Source organism: Rhinolophus hipposideros (assembly GCF_964194185.1).
Source record: "Rhinolophus hipposideros genome assembly, chromosome: 17".
NCBI classification, from domain to species: domain Eukaryota; kingdom Metazoa; phylum Chordata; class Mammalia; order Chiroptera; family Rhinolophidae; genus Rhinolophus; species Rhinolophus hipposideros.
In genome coordinates this window covers 47,732,650-47,753,341 of record NC_138063.1, presented here as the reverse complement: position 1 = coordinate 47,753,341, position 20,692 = coordinate 47,732,650, and the positions used below count along the sequence as shown (strand labels likewise).

The window sequence follows — 20,692 nt, the reverse complement described above, 5'->3', positions numbered from 1 at the left end:
AAAAATGAGCAAGATAGCCTTGCTATTATGTTCAGCATACACATCCAAATGGTTAGGGAGACTAAGGGTAGTATCTTTGGGGGCAGAGGGGGCAACATTCATATCGTGTTTTCCTGAAAATAAGACCTAACCTCAAACTTATGTTTCTTTTGGAGCAAAAATTAATGTAAGACCCAGTGTTACGTTATATTATATTATATTATATTATATTATATTATATTATATTATATTAATTATATTATATTATATTATATTATATTAAAGACCCGGTCTTACATTATAATCTTATTTTATTATATTAAAGACCTGGTCTTATTTTACTATAAGACCTGGTCTTATATTTAATTTTTGCTCCAAAAGACACATTAGAGCTGATGATCCAGCTAGATTTTATTTTGGGGGAAGCACAGTATATAGGTGGATGCTGGTATGGGGACACATAAAAGGTGTCACATTTTGCCTGTTTTTCCTTTGCTTCTCAATGTTGTGCTTTCATGCCAATTCTTCAAACACCCTTTCATCACAATCTTAACAGTGACTTTCAACCTGGATCTTGAAAAATTGTCTAAGTGATGATATTTTGGGGGAACATTCTCTCTACTTTCACCTACCTTCTACACTCCTAGGAGCTAATCTTCTGTACCCCACCCATTCACACACATCACCTATACATATAATCAGTATTATTCTGGATTCCCTTAGAAACAAATCTTGAGGTAAGGATTTAGCAAATAGGAGACAAACTGCACACTCACCCAGGTACACCCCAGCACCAGTAGGTTCCAGCTGAACCAGTCTGAGGACAAATCACCTAAGTTTTTCGAGTTTTAGTTTCTTCTTCTCCAAATCTAATTAAGTAAAACCTACCTAGCAGAATTGTTGTGAGAACTAGAATAATATTATAAAATATCTAGGACATAATAAGTGCTCACACAAGTATAGCCATTTCTTGTGTCATATGACATATGTTTTATTAACATTGAATTCAATATGGAAATTTGTATTTAGCAAATCAACTTTTACTTTCAATCTTTATGTTTCAAGCTTTTGGTTTTTTAAAAGAACACTTTAATTTATAGTGGATACAAGAGTGACCCATGTTTCTCAAACAACTTAATCACAAAAATACAACTGTATTTCTTTGATTCTCTCACCACCTGCAGCAATGGTGATACTAACTATATTCAGATTTCTCCTAACTGGTCTTGAGAATCCCTGGGGATCTCTTCCTGCTTGCAAACCCAAACCCTTTCTGTGCTGCTTGCACCCCACCGTTTTTACTTGCTGTTATTCTGGCTATCATGGTGACATTTTTAACATCAAAGATCTCAAAGGCACCAAAGGACGTCACTAAACCTGAACCCAGGTTGTGGCCTGAACCCAACAGAGTCACCCAAACTGTGAGCAGGTGATGAGTTCCTCAGCTTTCTCAAGGTCTGGATTGGGTCACTGCTTAGCCTGCTGTGTTATCCCTATAACCCCATGAGATCCAGCATTCATCTCCTCACCTTGGTGGCACCACCACACAACAGTGCCACTGGGTAGATTCTGTGATTGCAGTGAAGTGACCCTTTCACTCAGGACTCAGCCACAAGGGTCTGGGTGCCAGGGAGGAGGGCGGAGCAAGACATACTCTGTGTCATACTCCAAGTCTGCTCGTAGCTTCCATGTTTCCGTGTAAAATGCCTATTACATAGTAAATGCTTGAACAAGTGTACCAACTTTCAAGCTTACGAAATTTTGGAATTTATCAAATAGGCAAAGGGGAACCATGGGAGTATTTTATGCAGAAGAGTAATACAAGGAGGTTAGATATAGAAATATTAGTCTGGCTGTGGAAAGTTAGATGGGCAGGCAAGAAGATTTTTCACCTCGCACAGCGTCCCATAGTGATCTTGAACGAGTGTCTGTACTTTGATTCTCTTCTCCCTCCATCTGGGTTCTTTCCCAGGACACTCCTCACTTTTTCTCTTTATGGTTAGATATTGGAGTGACAAAAGCTAAAAATGTATAGATCTTATTTTTAAGAGGTTGGATGGCTTAGATACTTTTCTCTTAACAAAATTTATGAATCCTGGGGAGTATTATCATGTTACATCATCATCTGCATTTTATTTCTAAAGGATGAGCAATTTGTGCTATTCTTAGCTATTTGCTTCCTTTTAAAAATATGTTAAATATTAAAATGAATTAGATAATGCAACAACGAGTAATGCTGCTTAAGTGTACACATGACCCAATTGTCAAACCTTTTCATTAAGTGTTTTGTTTTATGTCTCATACTTTTAACATAGGAATGTATATCCTTATTTTTCAGGTTACTTCACGTGGTATTTTGTCTTCCGAGTAGTTCTGCTCTCCCTATGATACAGTTAGACGCTAACTAAGTGTTTCAGGAAAAGGAAGCAGAGATGTAATTTTCCAGATTGTGGGTTCATCGCCACTTAATTTCCCTGGGTGACAGTTTATTCATCTTTATGATAGAGTTACAGCTGCTTCAGCTTTCAAATCTACAATCCTAAAACATCATCATAGATTAAAATATTTTGTTTTTTAACCTGATAACATAGCATGAATTTCATGATAGTTTTTACAGGTCAGTGCTATTGAAACACAATTTGGGCACGAGAAAATGAAAATACCCCTTTGTACAGGGTCTGTTATATAAAAAAAAAACACTAAATAATTCTTTAGTGACAATAATAATAATAGCATCGTTATTATTGTAAGCACTGGTAATACAGTGTTTGTTCTCTGGAAAATTGATCACATTAACCTATGACAGTTAACCTATTGTTTTTCTAAATTGATTTAACACTTTCACTGTTTAACCATGTTGTATGGAATTTCATTTTATTTTCCTTTTCTTTCACCTTTCCTCATAGATTCAGATGATTTCAAAGATATTCTGTGTAATCTTTACAGTGCATAGTAAGATGCTTTATCTATGTGGATTCCATTAAAATCCGTTGAAATGGTAAATGCAGACTGAAGTATAGCACTTTCTGCTGGCCTCCATTTGGCATAAGGGAAGACAGTGTTGGTTACCTCTGTCTAGCTATTAGTCTAGTGGAAAAGAAAAGTTCACTAGGCAGGACTGGAATGTAGCAAGTGGCTTTAACTGTGAGCTGCTTACATTATGCTTCAAAGAACAGCTGGGCTGAGCCACCAGTGGCTTTCTATGGGAGTACAGTTTAGCTAGTGCTTATTGCCTATAATGAGTTGATTTTGGAAAAAGTGTTGGACCCCAAAAATTATTGCTCTAACCAAAAGTATAATTTTAGCAAGATTGATGGAAAAAGTTGAGAATAGAAAAAAAAGGAAAATAATTGTTTCTTCACGTTACACTTCACTATGCTAGAGGTGGATGAAAGTGACCTCCATGTGTCATGGACTCAATAGAACAAATTGCATTGTGTTTATAGAAAATTACTTAGAGTCAATAAATGTCTTCTTCCTCTTTTTCTGCCCATTAGCCCTGAACATCACCAAAAACAAACAAACAAAAAACTCTCTTACTAGCCAAGAGCCAGATATTTGTAGGGCTGTCCTTTTACATGTTACACATAGTAGGTGTTCAGTAAATACAAATAATTACAGCGTTTTGATTTGGCATGGGGAACTAGGATAGAAATTAGAGTGCGTCTGTTCGTGTATTTTCTAAAAAGTTTAAGTGGCTGAGTTAATCAGTAATGTTTTAAATATCTCTGTCTCTGTCAAAACTCTCCCCGTAATTTCAGCAAGCATTGATTATCCCTTTAACACCAAACGTCAGAGTGCCCTGAACACATGCCAGGGCTGGAAACATAGTTCTGTTCCAAATGCATTATTTTCTTGATGGCTGGATGGTTTTATTGTTGCAGAGACAAGCTGCATGTGTCCATATGAGGTTGCCTGCTGGAGTTTTCTGGTGTGGCTGTGGCCACTTTTTGTTGACTGTTCACAAAGAGACACAGTGAATTCAGGAATTTGCTTTTCAGCATTGATCTACTAAAGTAACAGTCTGCGCATGATGTGAAAGTCAGCATCAAAGATATGGACAAGACAAGGTCAATGACCTCTGAACGTTTTGAAGCCTTTTATTTTTCAACTGCATCCACATCAGGGAGAAACTCAGTTTCAGGAGTGTCCTGTGCCCTTTAGACCCAGGTTGAGCAATGTTGCTGACATAATCTTCCTCTTTTCTGAGCCCATGTTCTTCTTTTAAACTTTTTACATCTACCCTGCAAGGAATGCCTACATATCTCATACTTTGGGAGGTTTTGGCATTCCTTTTCTGAGTTCTTTTTCAAAGCAGAAGACAAGCAATGATCAAAGAGCAGTTTAATGGATGTTGTGCATTTCGTTTTTAAGAGCATAGAAGTATTTCTTTTCTTCAGCCTCTGGCTCTTTTAGTCCTAGGAATGAAAAGATTAGAGTGATAAAAGGCAGAGACCTACTTTCTGAATATAGGCATTCCCCATGTTACAGATGAGTCATTTTCCAAAAGTGTGTTTGTCAGTAGTTGTTTGGAATTTTGAGTTCTTTGCCATGAGAGAAGTTGTTAAAAATTATGGTTAAGTTTCCAGGCTAGCCCAGACAACTATATTCAATCTACATTATAAATTAAATTTGGAACTATTAGTAATTATAATTGTGAGACTTTGGAACAGGAAGCCACATGGATAGCCTAAGGTGCAAATCTTTGGATGAGTATATGGTGCTTTGTATTCCCTTCCTGAATCCCTCAGCTATCTTCTCATGCCTATTTCTCTGGGCTCTAGTGTCCACGTGCTATGCTGAGTCAATACTTTTATGCTTAGAATTAGTCTTTCTTACTTCCCGAAATATACTCCTTGCTCTAAATTTACTATCTTCTCTTTTTCTTAAATAAAACCACCATTTTCTTAGTTTTGCTGATCTAACTTAGCAATAGTAGGAAAGCAATCTGATTGAATTAATCACAATTTTTTGTGCAAAGGATTAATAACCTCATAATCCTTCCATGCTATTTGCATTAAAAAGTAGACTATCAAATGCAGGTGGTTGTATTTACTTCAATTTTATTTTCATTTATCATTTTTTTAATAAATGAGGCACTGATGTAGGCCATAGGAATAAGGTATGAAAAAAATATGATGCTTATCATCTTATAAGAAGACAAGTGTATAAACACCAACAAAAATGATATAAAGTGTTGGGGCAGGCCCGGTGGCTCAGGCAGTTAGAGCTCCTAACTTTGAAGGCTGCCGGTTTGATTCCCACATGGGCCAGTGGGCTCTCAACCACAAGGTTGCCAGTTTGACTCCTCGAGTCCCCCAAGGGATGGTGGGCAGCGCCCCCTGCAACTAAGATTGAACACGGCACCTTGAGCTGAGCTGCCACTGAGCTCCTGGATGGCTCAGTTGGTTGGAGTGCGTCCTCTCAACCACAAGGTTGTCGGTTCGACTCCCGCAAGGGATGGTGGGCTGCACCCCCTGCAACTAGCAAGGGCAACTGGACCTGGAGCTGAGCTGCGCCCTCCACAACTAAGACTGAAAGAACAACAACTTGACTTGAAAAAAGTCCTGGAAGTACACACTTTCTCCAATAAAGTCCTATTCCCCTTCCCCAATAAAATCTTTAAAAAAAAATCATCATTAAAAAATTGATATAAAGTGTGATAAAAAGAGAATTTTATGAAAATACCAAATTTTACACATCACTGGAGAGAAGCAGGTGAATTGATAAGAACAATATTGAAAAACAATTATGCATTTTCTTCTAAAGATATGCCCATTGTACAATATGTAATTCTGAATATAATTACATACCATTGAGAAACTGTCACACATATGTACTAAGAAATGTTTTAAAATTATCCAAAATGTCAAGAAATTGGATGTAATACAAATGTCTATTGACAAGAGAATGGATAAATAAATTATGGCATATTCACAAAGTAAGATATTGTATAGCCACAAAATGAATGAACTATGTCTGTAAACCAACCACATGGATGAATTTTAATACTATTGATTTAAAAAAAGTTGCAGAAGATTGAATAATATAATACCATTTTTATAGGCTAAAAACCATGCAAAACTTAATAGTATTCTTTAGGAAAACCTAGGTGTAGGACTGAATGGCAGATGCAACGATATTGGCAATAAATATTCTCATTATTGTTAGGTGATGGGTTTGCAGGTGCTTAATTTATTATACTCCATAGCTTACACGTGTATATTTATATGTATGAAATTATTGCATTACAAAAGCATTTTATGCATATTTTTAAAGTGATTCCCCTCAGATTTGGGGAAACACAAAAGAGGGAACAATTTATTCTGACTGGGAAGGCTTCACAGGGGAAGCTGTGTTTACTGGGACTTGAAGAAAAAGTAAGGCTTAGGGTCAAATGAATGTTGAGTGATGGAAAGTGGAGTGATGGGGGCGGGCAGCAAGCACATTCATAGTGGGCTTGAGACAGTGACTTTGGTTGGTTCTGTGGGAGCTGGAGGTGGGAGAAGTGAGGGAACAAATGTGCCGTAGTAATTCTATGCAAGGCAACCTGGTGACCATAATGCCAATAACCCTCCTTAAGAACACATGACATTAACAATGCAGATTGCCTACAATAGAAAGAGAAGAAACCACAGGTGGGGGGAAAGGGGAGCAGGGAGGAAACCCAGGTAAAGAAAACCAGGAAAAGCACTTGAAGGAGGGGTAGAAGGTAGAAGGGGGTTTCAAACTGTTTTGTTTGAGGGGAGGCAGCAAAGTTGTACTCAGAGACTGATTCTGTCTTTGCCAGCAATTTATTTAACACAGGTTTACTGTGGGAATTATAATTTCACAAGCCAGTAGCATGTAGGATAATATCTCTTAATAAGCCAATAAAGAAGTAACATAGTACAAATAAATGACAGATTAATCACACTATTGTTCCATGCAAGGGGAGATAAAAAGAATAAAGTTCAAATTTAACAGAGGTGTACCTTTTTATATGAGTTTGGCTTCTTGGGAGAGGTCTCTTGATCAACTATGAGCTGACTTCCAGCTGTCAGCACAAAAAAGAAAGTCCACTGTTGCTGGAGCACAATGCTAGGGAAGTGAAGGTGCCAGTGTCAGCGGGCAGGCTAGGCTGCTCCGGGGCTATCACTCCAAGGACTGTCGCAGGGTTTAGCACCACTGCTGACCGTGTTGCCTTGGCCATGACAGGAGCCAGTGTCTCAAGATCTTTGGAGAGCTGTTTAGGTCAGCAAAGTGTTGCTTGCCCAGACCGAAACTCTTGAAAAGTCATCACAAACTCTTGGTATTTATAGTTTAAATGTCCTTTTGCCACAGTTGCTTCTCCACATGTTCTTATTGATTAGCCCCCAGTGGAGCCCTTAGCAGCAAGCTGGTAAGTGCTTGTCAGTGACGATAGGTTAGATGATGATATCCTGATACAACTTACTTCATTTTGATATCAAAACAATTTACTTCTAAAACAACTTTTTTTTGGTCTTTGTCATGAACAAGTAGATTAAAACAACTTCACTTAAGTCATAAGCAAGTGGATTTGAAATCATAGTAAACCAATAAACAACATAGACCCATGGAGGGAAGGGTTACATAGCACAGAAAAGGGATTGTCCTTGAAGAAAAGGCAGTAAGGAGAAGCCGTCAGAAGAAGAGGGTAAATGTAGTCACAGATAGATTGTAGACAGACCTTAAAGTTAAAGGAGTTTCTAGAAGCCACATTTATCGAGTTATCGTATCCAATAGCAGGGAAGAGAGTTTCAACCAAACCATCAATGGATAGAAGATTCTGTTTTTAATTTTAATATATTAATTAATTACAGACATCCATCTTAACTATATACACATTTGCTCTCTTTTCATTTCTCTCTCTCTGTGGAAAAATATCCTTTTTTTATGTGTATACTTCACAGTTAGCTAAAACTTGAGTAGATTTTGGATGGCTTATTGTGACAGGAAGAAAAAGGGAAAGAAAAGAGAAAAAGAACTGCAGAACTGCCATCTACTGAGGGGCTCTATTCATGACGTATTCTCTTCCGGAGGGCTGGAATTAGCTTTTTCCAGCCTTTACCACATCTCGGTAATATGTAACATTAAGGAATAATAGAATCAAGGCTTACACAGGGCAAGTGACTCACCCAAGCCAAAGTCGATTTGAAAAAGACTGTCTCTGGGAGATAATAGTTTTCCTCCTTGCTCCATATCCCTCAAAAACAGACACAAAAACAACAGAAGCACCTTCTTAAAATGTTTCAATTAGATGCACTGAGAAGCTTAATTCCATGCCTTTTTTTTTTTTTTTTTTTTTTTTTTGCTCAGATGTCTTTAGCATTTTAAAGAAAGGCCTTGTTCTCCTCTCTTGATGTTTTACCATCTCAGTCTTGACATAAGTTTCTAACATCTTATCAATTGCTTTCTTTAAGGTACAGGCTGTCTCCTCAGTCATGTTGTTCTAGTAGATGACCCTGGAGAATGTACTTTGATAAAAATTTTTGCTGTGTCTAGCTTTATCCCCTGGCTGTATTCCAGTCCCTCGTCGCACACATTCCCGTACCTTGACATGGCTTAGACCTATCTTGTCTCACTGACTTTACTAACATACAGTTATTTTCTTAGTATGAAAACCATAATCATACTTTCAGTTGGTACTTATTCCTCAAAACTGCATATTAAAATAATTATTTTTATCTCACTGATATTGAAGCTGCAACTCATAAATATTACCACCATAGTGCATGAATAGTAACTCAATAGTTTCCTTCCCTTAGCGTCTCAGTGAAGCCAGAAGTGAGGTTTTTTTCCTAAGAAGGAGGGGAGTGCAGAAGGAACTTGAGAATGGACAACTTCTGAGGAGAAAAGTACAAAAGAGCCAAGGAGAAGAGCAAAGAGGGTTTGCGAGCACCACTGAGCTTACAAAAGGCCGTCTTTCCTAGGTAGGAGCTCCATTTCCTCCCTTCCTTCCCATGCGGCATCCCCAGAGCACAGGCCCTGACCCTAATTCTGGCTCCACTGGAATGTGGGCTACTGGCATTGGGAGATAAAAGGAAGCTCATCTATAAACATTTCCCACTTCCAAATTAACCATCAAGTTGGCTTGTAAAGGTAAGCACAGTACAGACCAAGTAGGGGAAATCACTCTTTTTTAAAACAACCTTGAGATTCATTATAGGGTGATGATGGAGCTTTATGAGTTCAGGTTTTTATAATGAATCATTAAAAGGTGGAAAAAGAAGTTGAACAATGAATAATTTTGTATAACTATCACATAGGGAGCAAGGGACTGTAACTGCAGTCTCCCACATGTGTGGAACAGCCTGACATTGCTCTCAGATAAGGACCAGAATCCTCCACACGGCCACTGGGGTCAGCTCCTGCTTCATGTCTCCTACATCATCTGCAGCCTCATCTCATAAAATTTGCCCTCCTGCTGTCTGCTGCAGAAAGAGCAGTTCACAAACATTTCAGTCTCAGAACCTCTATACATTCTTAAAAATGATTGAAGACCACAAAGAACTTTTGTTTATGTATGTTATATTTACTGATATTTACCTGCATTAGAAATTACAACTGAGTAATTTCTAAAACATTCATTTCAATTCACTTAAAAATAACAATAAAAGTCCATTCCATGTCAACATAAATATTTTTATGAAAGTTAACTATGTTTTCCAAAGCAAAAATAATTTAGGGTAAAAATGGCAAGGCAAATCTACTTACTGTCTGGCTTAATAGAAGAGAGTGGATTTTTGTATCTGCTTCTGCATTAGAAACTGAGGATAAGCTATCATACATCATGTAGCTTCTAGAAACTTCCACTCTACAGTCCTGAGGGAATGAGAGTGAAAAGGCAAATAATGTCTTATCATGACTAGGAGATAGTTTTAACCTCATGGGCCTCCTATTTGGAACACCTCCTCCCACCCCCCGCCATGGTCCTGGATTATACTTAAAGAATAAGTATAATTATTCCCACTAGTTCATTTGGTTGGGAATAAGTCAGTAGGGTGACTGACAGGGATAATGGGAAATAAGGTTGGAAAGTGAAGTTGAAGCTTCAGCATATCCTGTCTTATTTGGATATTCCTCATCTTCTGGGAAGTAACTGAGCATTACTGCTGAGAAGCACACAACAATTAGGAACATTCTGAAGCCCACACTGAATTTACCGTGCTTTGTATTTCTCAAAGGTCTTTTTTCAAGTAATTTTATTTGAACTTTACCATAACTCTATGAAAAAATCAGCATATCTATTATACTCCTTTTTAATTCAGGGAACAGAGAGGGCTTTCTCAACTTCACCCAGTTCCTTAAAGGACCCCTGAATCCACACCTGCCATTCCCTAAGTCCACCCCTCATTGTTAGGTCAACCCACATATTACACAGGGGCTTTATGATATAAATTGTGAGCAGATGATGATTGAAAGCAGATATTTAAACTTTTATATTATAGTGACCTATGTATTCATGTGTTCCCTTTTCTGATTTTTTTTAGCAAATGAAAATAGTTAAAGTATGAGAGAGAATCTTACATTCTTTGGCTAGTACAATTAAAGTTTGCATGTCTACAAAGGGAAGGAAATTCACCGTTCATTATCAGGACTTGAGAGAGTAGACTAAACAAAACGCTATCCACAACCTGGGTTATTACACTTTTAAAACGTCCAATGGATGTTAAGAAAAGCTTGGACGGGCACTCTTCAAGGCCTCCATGGATTTGGATAGAACAGGAGAGGGCAGCACCCCTCTCCTTTTTGACCGGTGGACTGAGTGCTGACAGCCTGGCTCATCGCTGGTCTTTGTAGGCGTATCTGTCATGATTTCTTCCAACACCCTTTAAGCAACTACTCTCATCTACCATCTGCTGAGAGGAAGAACAGGGTTTTTTTTTGGATTTATGCTAGGCTTCTTTCTGTTCTATTACAAATTGCAATCTTTTTGTCACTTACTCCTGAGTGTTGACTTTTACTCTCATTCATTCTTTCCTTGGAAGATTGGGTCTTTAGAGTGTGGTTAGATAGTTCTAATAACCATTCTGACAGTAGCTTTTTTTTTGTTTTTAATTATAGTAAAATACATATAACACAAAATTTACCCTCTTAACCATTTTTAAGTGTACAGTTCAGTAGTATTATCTACATTCACATCCTGCAACCAACCTCCAGAACTCTTTCCCATTGAACAACTCCCAATTCCCTTCTCCCCCCAGCCCCTGGCACCCACCATTCTACTTTCTGTCTCTGTGACTATGACTATTCTAGGTCCCTAGAAATTATATAAGTGAAACCATACAGTATTTGTCCTTTGGTGACTTGCCTATTTCACTTAACATGATGTCCTCAAGTTTCATTCGTGTTGTGGCATGTGTCAGAGTTTCCTTCTTTTTTAAGGCTGAATAATATTCCATTGTGTGTATAGACCACATTTTGTTTCTTCATTCACCCTCCAATAGACATTTGGGTTATTTCTACTTTTTTGGTTATTGTGTACAATACTGCTGTGCACATGCATGTGCAAATATCTCTTCGAGATCCTGCTCTCAATTCTTTTGAGTTGACACCAGCTTTTGACAGGACAAATTAGTAGTGTGCATCTATAAGGCAGAAGCCCAGGAGGCCCCAGTGGGCCTGAGGATCACAGAATTCTGCTAGCATGACTTTGGCACAGACTGGTTTCCAAGGTAACTTCTCATGTGGAAAGACTGTGACAGATGAACTGTTTTAAATGAAGGCTCAGTTTGGGAAGTTCCATCTACTTGATAATATGTTTCATGTAATTTTATACTGTGAAGTTTCTTCCCTAATAGAGCAACTATCATGGCTTGTAGGATCGAAAAACAATGTATCCTAGAATTTTGTGCCATGTAAATTTGGGGGGACCTAAAAAAAGGATAGTAATAATAACTTCTTTTCTGGTCCTTTCTTTGAAGAATTAAAATTTTATTCTGTGGCTCTGACCTGTAGCATATCTAAAATGTGTTGTAATTTTATTCTTTGAGAATGTATAATTACAATTATTTTAGTCAAATGCTTCTTGGAATGTGTAAATAATTTTACTGAGTTTTCTGATTGAGTTTTAGGCAGCCTAAGTCTTTACCTCGCTGCAGATTTTTCCTCCCTATTATAGTCCACACTTGCTTTAATTATTTTTATGTCCCTTCATGTTCATACAACTCTTTCATAGTATCTTTATGGAAACAACTATTACAAGTTCAAATGTGGCTTCTGTGTGTTTTCTCTTATTTGCACTGCTATGTTAATGAGAGATCTCTTTGGATCACTCATGAATTATCTACCTTGTTTTTCTACAGCAGCATTCTCCTTAACCCAAGTGTCTTGGCAGTAGGGCAGTTTCTAGAAAGGAGGCAAGTCTTATTATTATGTTTAGTATGGGAGTAAGTTGCCACCAGTTGTTAAATTATTCCTAAACTATTTTTTCCTTTTTATTTTGTTTATTTTATTTTATTTTTTTGCCAACCCTCCCTGTCTCACGGCCCCTTGGAACATGGAACATGGACCTGCCCATCATCTGGAAAAATGTTATCTTTGGGCGTTGGCACTTGGATAATATGGGTGAGTCCTGAAATTAATGTTTAAGCTGTTGATTTCTTTGTTTGAATAAAATGAACTGTTTGATGGGAAAGTTATCTTTGGCATTCCAGTGCTTGTGCACATGCCTCTCAAATGCCTTTGCTTGCAGTTAATCCTGCATTGGAGAGGAAACAATCCTGAGGCATACTATCAGCAGCATCCAAACTCAAATGAAACAAAGGTGAATCATAGCGAATGACAAAAGTTGATATTTAAACTTTTGCTGTTGATTTTCATTTTCTCTTTTGGGTTTATGTGATCTTTCATAATAGTTCTTTATAACAAAACAATTAGAAAATATCCCGCATAACTTGAAACTGAATTTTCTGTGGCTCTTGTTCAGTTGTTTCTATAAATCACACATCTCAGATATTCATAGCTACATTTATGGCACATGCAAATATATTTATTTTTGGCATTGTTTCTACTATAAACCTATTGGAAATGGTACTTTGTCGATGTATTTATACTGAGTCATGAATCTTGACATGAAAGCTTTCCACTTCAGTTGGCCCTTAGTAGATGGTTTCAAAACTCAGGTGACAAAACTGTAAAATATCATACTCTCACTTTGTTTTTTCAAAACTAAGCAATAATGATGTGTATGCCACTCCGCTGTGCTACATGCAGGACCAGGGCTGGGAGGGAGCGTTTATATCTGCTGGTGGATTTCTTGCTGTGGAATGGAGACTAGAAAACAGGCAGGTTTTGAATACAAAGAAATAGATTTTTAAATACATTTTTTCCTAGTTTTTGAGTGTGTGGGAAGGAAGATTCCAAGGAAAGCCTTTGATTGGCATGATATTATAGAATAGCCTGGTCCAGTATCATCTCTACTTAAAGTATTTTGCATGGCTGATTACTAGAAAAAAGAAATCTGTTGAGGTGTACCTCTGAAGGAAAGTCATTGTCTTCATTATCATTCCATTGTTATCCTGAGTCACTTCCCTCTAAATAAATTTCATACTGCCATGTCACTGTCCTAGACAGTGGAGGTGGCAGGATTTCACTTGCTGGGAGCAAACACATTTGTTGTTGCAATCTGTTATTTCTGAAATCTCTAAAATTATGTTGAATGTTAGCATGAAATTTGGCGATGTTTATAAGATTTTCTATTCTGGTGTAAGTGATTTCGGAATCTTTATCTTAGATGATTTACTTACCCATAAATATCTTTAGGAATATGTGTCATTTGAGTTTAATCAGTTGAGCTGTGAGTTGTTAATTGGACACAAATACTACCTAATCAGCTGTTTTCCTTATTGAGTTATGTTATGATTCTTCAGTTCCACATCTAAAATCTCCTTTCAGGATTCACATTGTATGTTTTTCTGTGTGTATTTCTTTGAGTCTTTATTATTATTATTATTGTTATTGTTATTATTGAGCAACTATGATTTTATTAGTTGCCTGTTACCATTATTTTTAAGCATTTGCCCCAAATCACTAACTTTACATATATTAGCTCACTGAAGTTTCACAATAACCCATGAAGTTGATATTATTTCCAATTTATAGCTGAGAAAATTGAGACCGGGAGAAGTTAAGTAACTTGCCCAGGATGACAGCTAGTGTTAGAGCAGGGATTCAAACATAGGTCGGTCTGCCTCTGCAGCCAAATCAAAGGTCTGCTCTTAGCTACTATACACTAAAATAACTCCCACTTGGTGTTTCTCAATCCTTTATCCCACTTAATCCACAACAAAGCAATGAGAATTTATTATTTCCATTTGATAGGAAGCAGGTTCAGAGGGTAAATTGTTTTTCAATTCTGTCAGCTTTTTATTTCTTAAATAAGTAGCCAATTTTATTGAGAAAGTGACAAAGCTGCTGCGAACCTCTAAAACCATTAATAAATTCTGCTATTCACAATCTAAAACAATACCCTCATCACTACTTATCCCAGGCAAGGAACAGGATTAGACAACAGACAGAGAAAATAGGGGAAACTGGAAGAAAGGGCATCAACAGAGTAGTGTTAAACAACAAAGCACAGGAAACATTTGCAATTCTGATCTCAGACTACAGATGGATCACTCTCCCTCACCACAGTTCTTTATGCAAACAGGGCTTTTACATTTGGGTCTAGTTGAGGACCATCCCTGAGATCAATGTTCACTGTTTTTTTTTTCACTTAGTGCTTCAAACACTAAATAATTTTTTAATTATTATTTTTTTCAGTTACCGGGGACATTCAATATTATTTTACATAGTTTCATGTGTAGAGTATACTGGCTAGACATTTATATAATTTATGCAGTTATCCCCCCAATTAGTCCAGTACCCACCTGGCATTATACATAGTAATTACCATATCATTGACTATATTCTCTGTGCTTAATGTACATCCCCATGACTATTTTGTAACTACCAATTTGTGCTTCTTAAGACCTTTACCATTTTCACCCGGCTCCTCAACCTCTCTTCCCCTCTAGAAACCATCAGTTTATTCTCTGTATCTATCAGTCTGTTTCTGTTTTGTGTGTTCATTTATTTTGTTCTTTAGATTCCACATATAAGTGAGAACATATGGTATTTGTCTTTCTCAGTTTGACTTATTTTACTTAGCATATCACCCTCTAGGTCCATCCATGCTGTCGCAAATGGTAAGTTTCATTATTTTTTATGGCCTAGTAATATCGCATTTGTATATATGTCTATTTGTATATATGTTTTTTTTTATCCAATCACCTATTGATGGGCACTTGGGTTGCTGCCATACCTTGGCTATCATAAATACTGCTGCATTGAGCATAGAGGTGTATATATCTTTTCAAATTAGTGTTTTGGATTTCTTTGGATAAATACACAGAAGTGGAATTGCTGGGTCATAAGGTAGTTCTATTTTTGACTTTGGATAAACCTCCAAACCGTTTTCCATAGTGGCTGCACCAATTTGCAATCCCACCAACAGTGTACAAGGGTTCCTTTTCTCCACATCCTCACACTTGCTGTTTATTGATGATGGCCATCTGATAGGTGTGAGGTGATAGCTCATTGTGGTTTTAATTTACATTTCCCTGATGATTAGTGATGTTGAGTACCTTTTCATATGTCTGTTGGCCATGTATATATTCTCTTTAGAGAAATGTCTATTCAGGTCCTCTGCCATTTTTTTAAATTTGATTGTTTTTTCGGTGTTGAGTTGTATGAATTCTTTGTAAATATTGGACATTAACCCCTTATCAGTGGTGAATATCTTCTCCCATTTAATAGGTTGTCTTTTTGTTTTGTTGGTCATTCCCTTTGCTGTGCAAAGATATTTAAGTAGATATAGTCCCATTTGTTTATTTTTTTCTTTTGTTTCTCTTGTCCAAGGAAATCAGAAAAATATTACTAAGAGCAATATCAGAGAATTTATTGCCTATGTTTCCTTCTCGGAATTTTAAGATTTGGGGTCTTACATTTAAGTCTGGGTCTTATATTTTGAATTTATTCTTGTATATGGAGTAAGAAGGTGATCCAGTTTCACTGGATTTTGTTTGTTTGTTTGTTTTGTATGTATCTGTCCATTTTTCCCAACACTATTTATTGACTAGAATGTCTTTATCCCACTGTATATTCTTCTCGCCTCTTTTGTCATAGATTAAGTGATCATATAGGCATGAGTTTATTTCTTGGCACTCTATTTCTGTTCCATTGATCTATGTGTCTGTTTTTATGGCAATACCATGCTGTTTTGATTACTATAGTCTTGTAGTGTAGTTTGATATCAGGTAGTGTGAAACCTACAATTTTGTTCTTCTTCCTTAAGGTTGTTGTGGCTATTTGGAGTCATGTGGTTTCATATAAATTTTGAGATTATTTGTTCTAGTTCTGTGAAAAATGCCATTGATATTTTGATAGGGATTGCATTGAATCTATAGACAGCTTTCAGTAGTATGGACATTTTAACTATATTCTTCCTATCCATGAGCATGGTGTATACTTCCATTTATTTGTATCTTCTTTAATTTCTTTCTTCAGCATCTTATAGTTTTCTGAGTACAGGTCTTTCACCTCCTTGGTTAAATTTATTCCTAGCTTTTTTATTTTTATTGATGTAATTGTAAATGGGGTTGTTTTCTTAATTTCTCTTTCTGATAGTTCAGTATTAGTGTATAAAAATGCAACCAATTTCTGAATATTAATTTTGTGTCCTGCTACTTTGCTGAATTCATTTATCAGTTCTAATAGTTTTTTGGTGGAAACTTTTGGGTTCTATCTATATATAGTATCATGTTATCTGAAATAATGACAGTATTACTTTTTCCTTTCCAGTTTGGATGCCTTTTATTTCTTTTTCTTGTCCGATTGCTGTGGCTAGTACTTCCAATATTATGTTGAATAAAAGTCGTGAAAGTGAGCATCCTTGTCTTCTTCCTCATCTTAAGAGAACACTGTTATCTTTTCCCCATTGAGTACGATATTAGTTGTGGGTTTGTCGTATGACCTTTATTATGTTGAGATATGTTCCCTTTATTCTCACCTTGCTGAGAGTTTTTATCATAAATGTATGCTGTATTCAGTCAAATGTTTCTTCTGCATCTATTGATATAATCATGTGATTTTTATCTTTCATTTTGCTTATATGGTGTGTCACATTAATTGATTTGTGGGTATAGAATCAAACTTGCATACCAGGAATAAATCCCACTTGATCATAGTTTATGATATTTTTGGTGTATTGCTGAATTCTGTTTGCTAATATTTTGTTGAGGATTTTTGGATCTATGTTTATCAGGGATATGTGCCTATAATTTTCTTTTTCTGTCAATTTTTTGTCTAGTTTTGGAATCAGGATATTAGTGGCCTCATAAAATGAGCTTGGGAGATTTCCATTCTCTTGGATTTTTTGGAATAGTTTGAGAAAGATGGGTATTAACTCTTTGATTGTTTGGTAAAATTCACCTGTGAAGCCATCAGGTCAGGATTTTTGTTTATTGGAGTTTTTTGATTACTGATTCAATTTCATTAGTAGTAATTGGTCAGTTCAGATTTCCTGTTTCTTTTTGATTCAGTCTTGGAATATTATATGTTTCTAGGAATTTATCCACTTTTTTCCATATTATCCAATTTGTTGGCATATAATTGTTTGCATTATTTTATTATAATTCTTTTTATTTCTGTGGTGTCTGTTTTCACTTCTCTTTATTTCTGATTTTATTTGTATATGTCCTCTCTTTTAATTGCTGTGTCTATTAAAGGTTTATCAATTTTGTTTCTCTTTTCAAAGAAGCAGCTCTTGGTTTCATTGATCTTTTGTATTTTTTTAGACTATGTCATTTATTTCCACTCTGATCTTTATTATTTCCTTCCTTCTACTCACTTTGGGTTTTGCTGTTCTCATTCTAGTTCCTTCAGTTGTAAGGTTAGATTATTATTTAAGATTGGTCTTGTTTCTACGAATTTCCCTTTTAAGACTACTTTCACTGTGTCCAGTAGATTTTGGGTCACTGTGTTTTCATTTCCATTTGTCTCAAGGTATCTTTTGAGTTCTTCCTTGGTCTCATTGTTGACCCATTTATTATTTAGTGGCATGTTATTTAGCCTTCATATGTTTGTTTTTTCTTGTAACTGATTTCTAGTTTCATACCATTATGGCCTGAGAAGACACTTGATGTGATTTCAATCTTCTTAAATTTATTGAGACTTGTTTTGTGGCCTAACATGTGGTCTGTCTTGGGAAATATTCCATGTGCACTTGAAAAGAATGTATATTCTGCTACTTTGGGGTAAAATGCTCTAAACATATCAATTAAATTCATCTAGTCCAGTGTGTTATTTATGGCCACTGTTTCCTTGTTGATTTTCTGTCTGGAAGATCTGTCCATTGGTGTCAATGTGGTGTTAAAGTCCCCTACAATGATTGTATTACTGCCGATTTCTCTCTTTATGTCAATCGATATTTGCATTATATATTTAGGTGCTCCTATGTTGCGTGCATAAATGTTTACAAGGGTTGTATCCTCTTGTTGAATTGATACCTTTATCATTATGTAATGTCCCTCTTTGTCTCTTATTATAGCCTCTGTTTTAAAGTCTATTTTGTCTGATATATGTATTGCTACTGCAGCTTTTTTTTTCATTTCCATTTGCATGAAATTTTTTTCCATCCCTTTATTTTCAGTCTGTGTTGGTATCTTTTATACAACATATGTATAGGTCTTGTTTTCTTATCCATTCAGCTACCCTATGTCTTTTGATTGGAGCATTTAATCCATTTACATTTAAAGTGCTTATTGATAGATATATAGTTATTGCCATTTTATTATTCATATTTATGTTCTTTTCTTTCCCCCTTCTTCTTCTTAAAGGAGTCCCTCTAACATTTCTTGAAATACTGGTTTGATGGTGATGAACTCCTTTGGCTTTCTTTTGTCTGGGAAGCTCTTTAACTCTCCTTTAGTTTTAAATAATAGCCTTGCTGTGTAGAGTAGGTCCTTGCTTTTCATGATGTTGAATATTTTGTGCCAATCCCTTCTTGCCTGCAAATTTTCTGTTAAGAAATCAATTGAATAGTCTTATGGGAGCTCCCTTGTAAATTATTGGTTGCCTTTCTCTTGCTGCTTTTAAGGAGTATCTCTTTGTCTTTAACTTGTCCCATTTTAATTATAATGAATCTTGGTGTGGGACTGTTTGGATTCATCTTTTTTGGGACTCTCTACACTTCCTGGACTTGTATGTCTATTTTCTTCACCAGGTCAGGAAAGATTTCAGTCATTATTTCTTCAAACAGGTTCTCAATCCCTTGCTTTCTTTTTTCTCCCTCTGGTACCCCTATGATGCAAAAATGTTATGTTTGATGTTGTCCCAGAGGTTTCTTATACTATCCTTATTTTTTAAAATTCTTTTTTCCTTTTGCTGTTCCGATTGGGTGTTTTGTGCTACCTTGTTTTCCAAATCTCTGATTTGATCCTCTGCTTCATCTAGTCTTCTAGTGATTCATTCTAGTGCATCCTTCATTTCAATTATTGTATTTTTCACCTCTGATTGGTTCTTCTTTATGAGGCTTGAAGTTCTCACTGAGTTCATCTGTTCTTCGCCTAAGTTCATTGAGCATCCTTATAACCATTGTTTTCAACTCTGTATATGGTAAGCTGTCCATTTCGTTTAGTTCTTTTTCTGGTTTTCTCCTGTTCTTTCATTTGGGACGTATTTCTTTGTTCCCTCATTTTGGCTGCCTCTCTGTGTTTGTTTCTATATATTAAGTAGACCTACTATATCTCCCAGTCTTGACGAGGGGGCCTTATGTAGTAGATGGCACATTCTCCCTGGTCACCTGTGCTGGGTGTTCCAGGAGTGTCCCTTGTGTGGGTTGTGTGTGCCCTCCTGTTGAGCCTTGATGGCTGTCGGCATGTCAGTGAGTAGGATTGACTCTCAGCTGACTGGATGTGGAGTTTGGCCGCATCCACAGCTTATGGATTACTGCATGGGGGGGTTGGGGTGGGGAAGGTGTTACTCCACCGAGCAGGATTCGCCCCAGCAGGCTCTGGTACCTGCTGAGTCCACTTCATGTGTGCCGCTTTTGGGGCTAATTGGGTGGTGCTGTGCTATGGTCTGAAACTGACCTCCAGGTATGTTGGTTCTGGGGCCTCTTGGGAGGGGCTCCAGTGCAGGCCCAGGTCAGCCACTGCCCATGACTGGCTGGAACATACCTGGCAGGAGGTACAAAATGATCCATGGTTGGTCACTCCCTGTGCATGTGGGAGAGGCCATGCTGAGAACTGAGATGGCTGCCACCAGTACTGGGCTTGGAGTAGCTCCGCCAAATGCTAGGGCACCACGACGCCTGCTGCTGCCTGCCAGCTCCCATAAGGCTCAACCCCTGATAGAGCCTCCTGCAGTATGTGAGTTAGGTGAGGTCTCCGAGAGTCACCAGGGTGGGACAAGTGGTCTTTACCAGGTTAATGTAGTCTCTGTTTTGGTGCCTGTATTGAGCCTGGAGCTACTCAGAAAAAAGTCTCAGAGCATACTGAGGCCAGCTGCCACCTGCCTGGGGCTGTGAACCCCTTGAGAGTTGTCCAAGAAATAGTGTGACATGGGCGGGACTGGCTGCTAGCTGAGAATGTGCCTCTAGTGTTGTACGAGTTGGGGGTGGGGGATGGGGGTCCCAGGGACTCACCAAGGTGGAGTGAGTGGAGCT

The 20,692-nt window shown here is 37.2% G+C and overlaps 1 protein-coding gene across 19 annotated transcripts in view; it reads left to right on the top strand.

Moving 5' to 3' along the window:
- EPB41L3 (erythrocyte membrane protein band 4.1 like 3) overlaps positions 1 to 20,692 on the top strand; it is a 236,562-nt gene that overhangs the window by 7,387 nt on the left and 208,483 nt on the right. The window contains exon 1 of one of the 19 annotated variants that reach the window (XM_081078469.1): positions 12,626 to 12,748. The exons of 16 other annotated variants lie outside the window; for them this stretch is intronic. The gene's annotated coding sequence lies outside the window, so the exon portion shown is untranslated. Of the gene's footprint in view, positions 1 to 12,625; positions 12,749 to 20,692 lie in introns of those variants that run through there. 2 more of the 19 variants (XM_081078496.1, XM_081078487.1) reach the window with 2 other exon arrangements.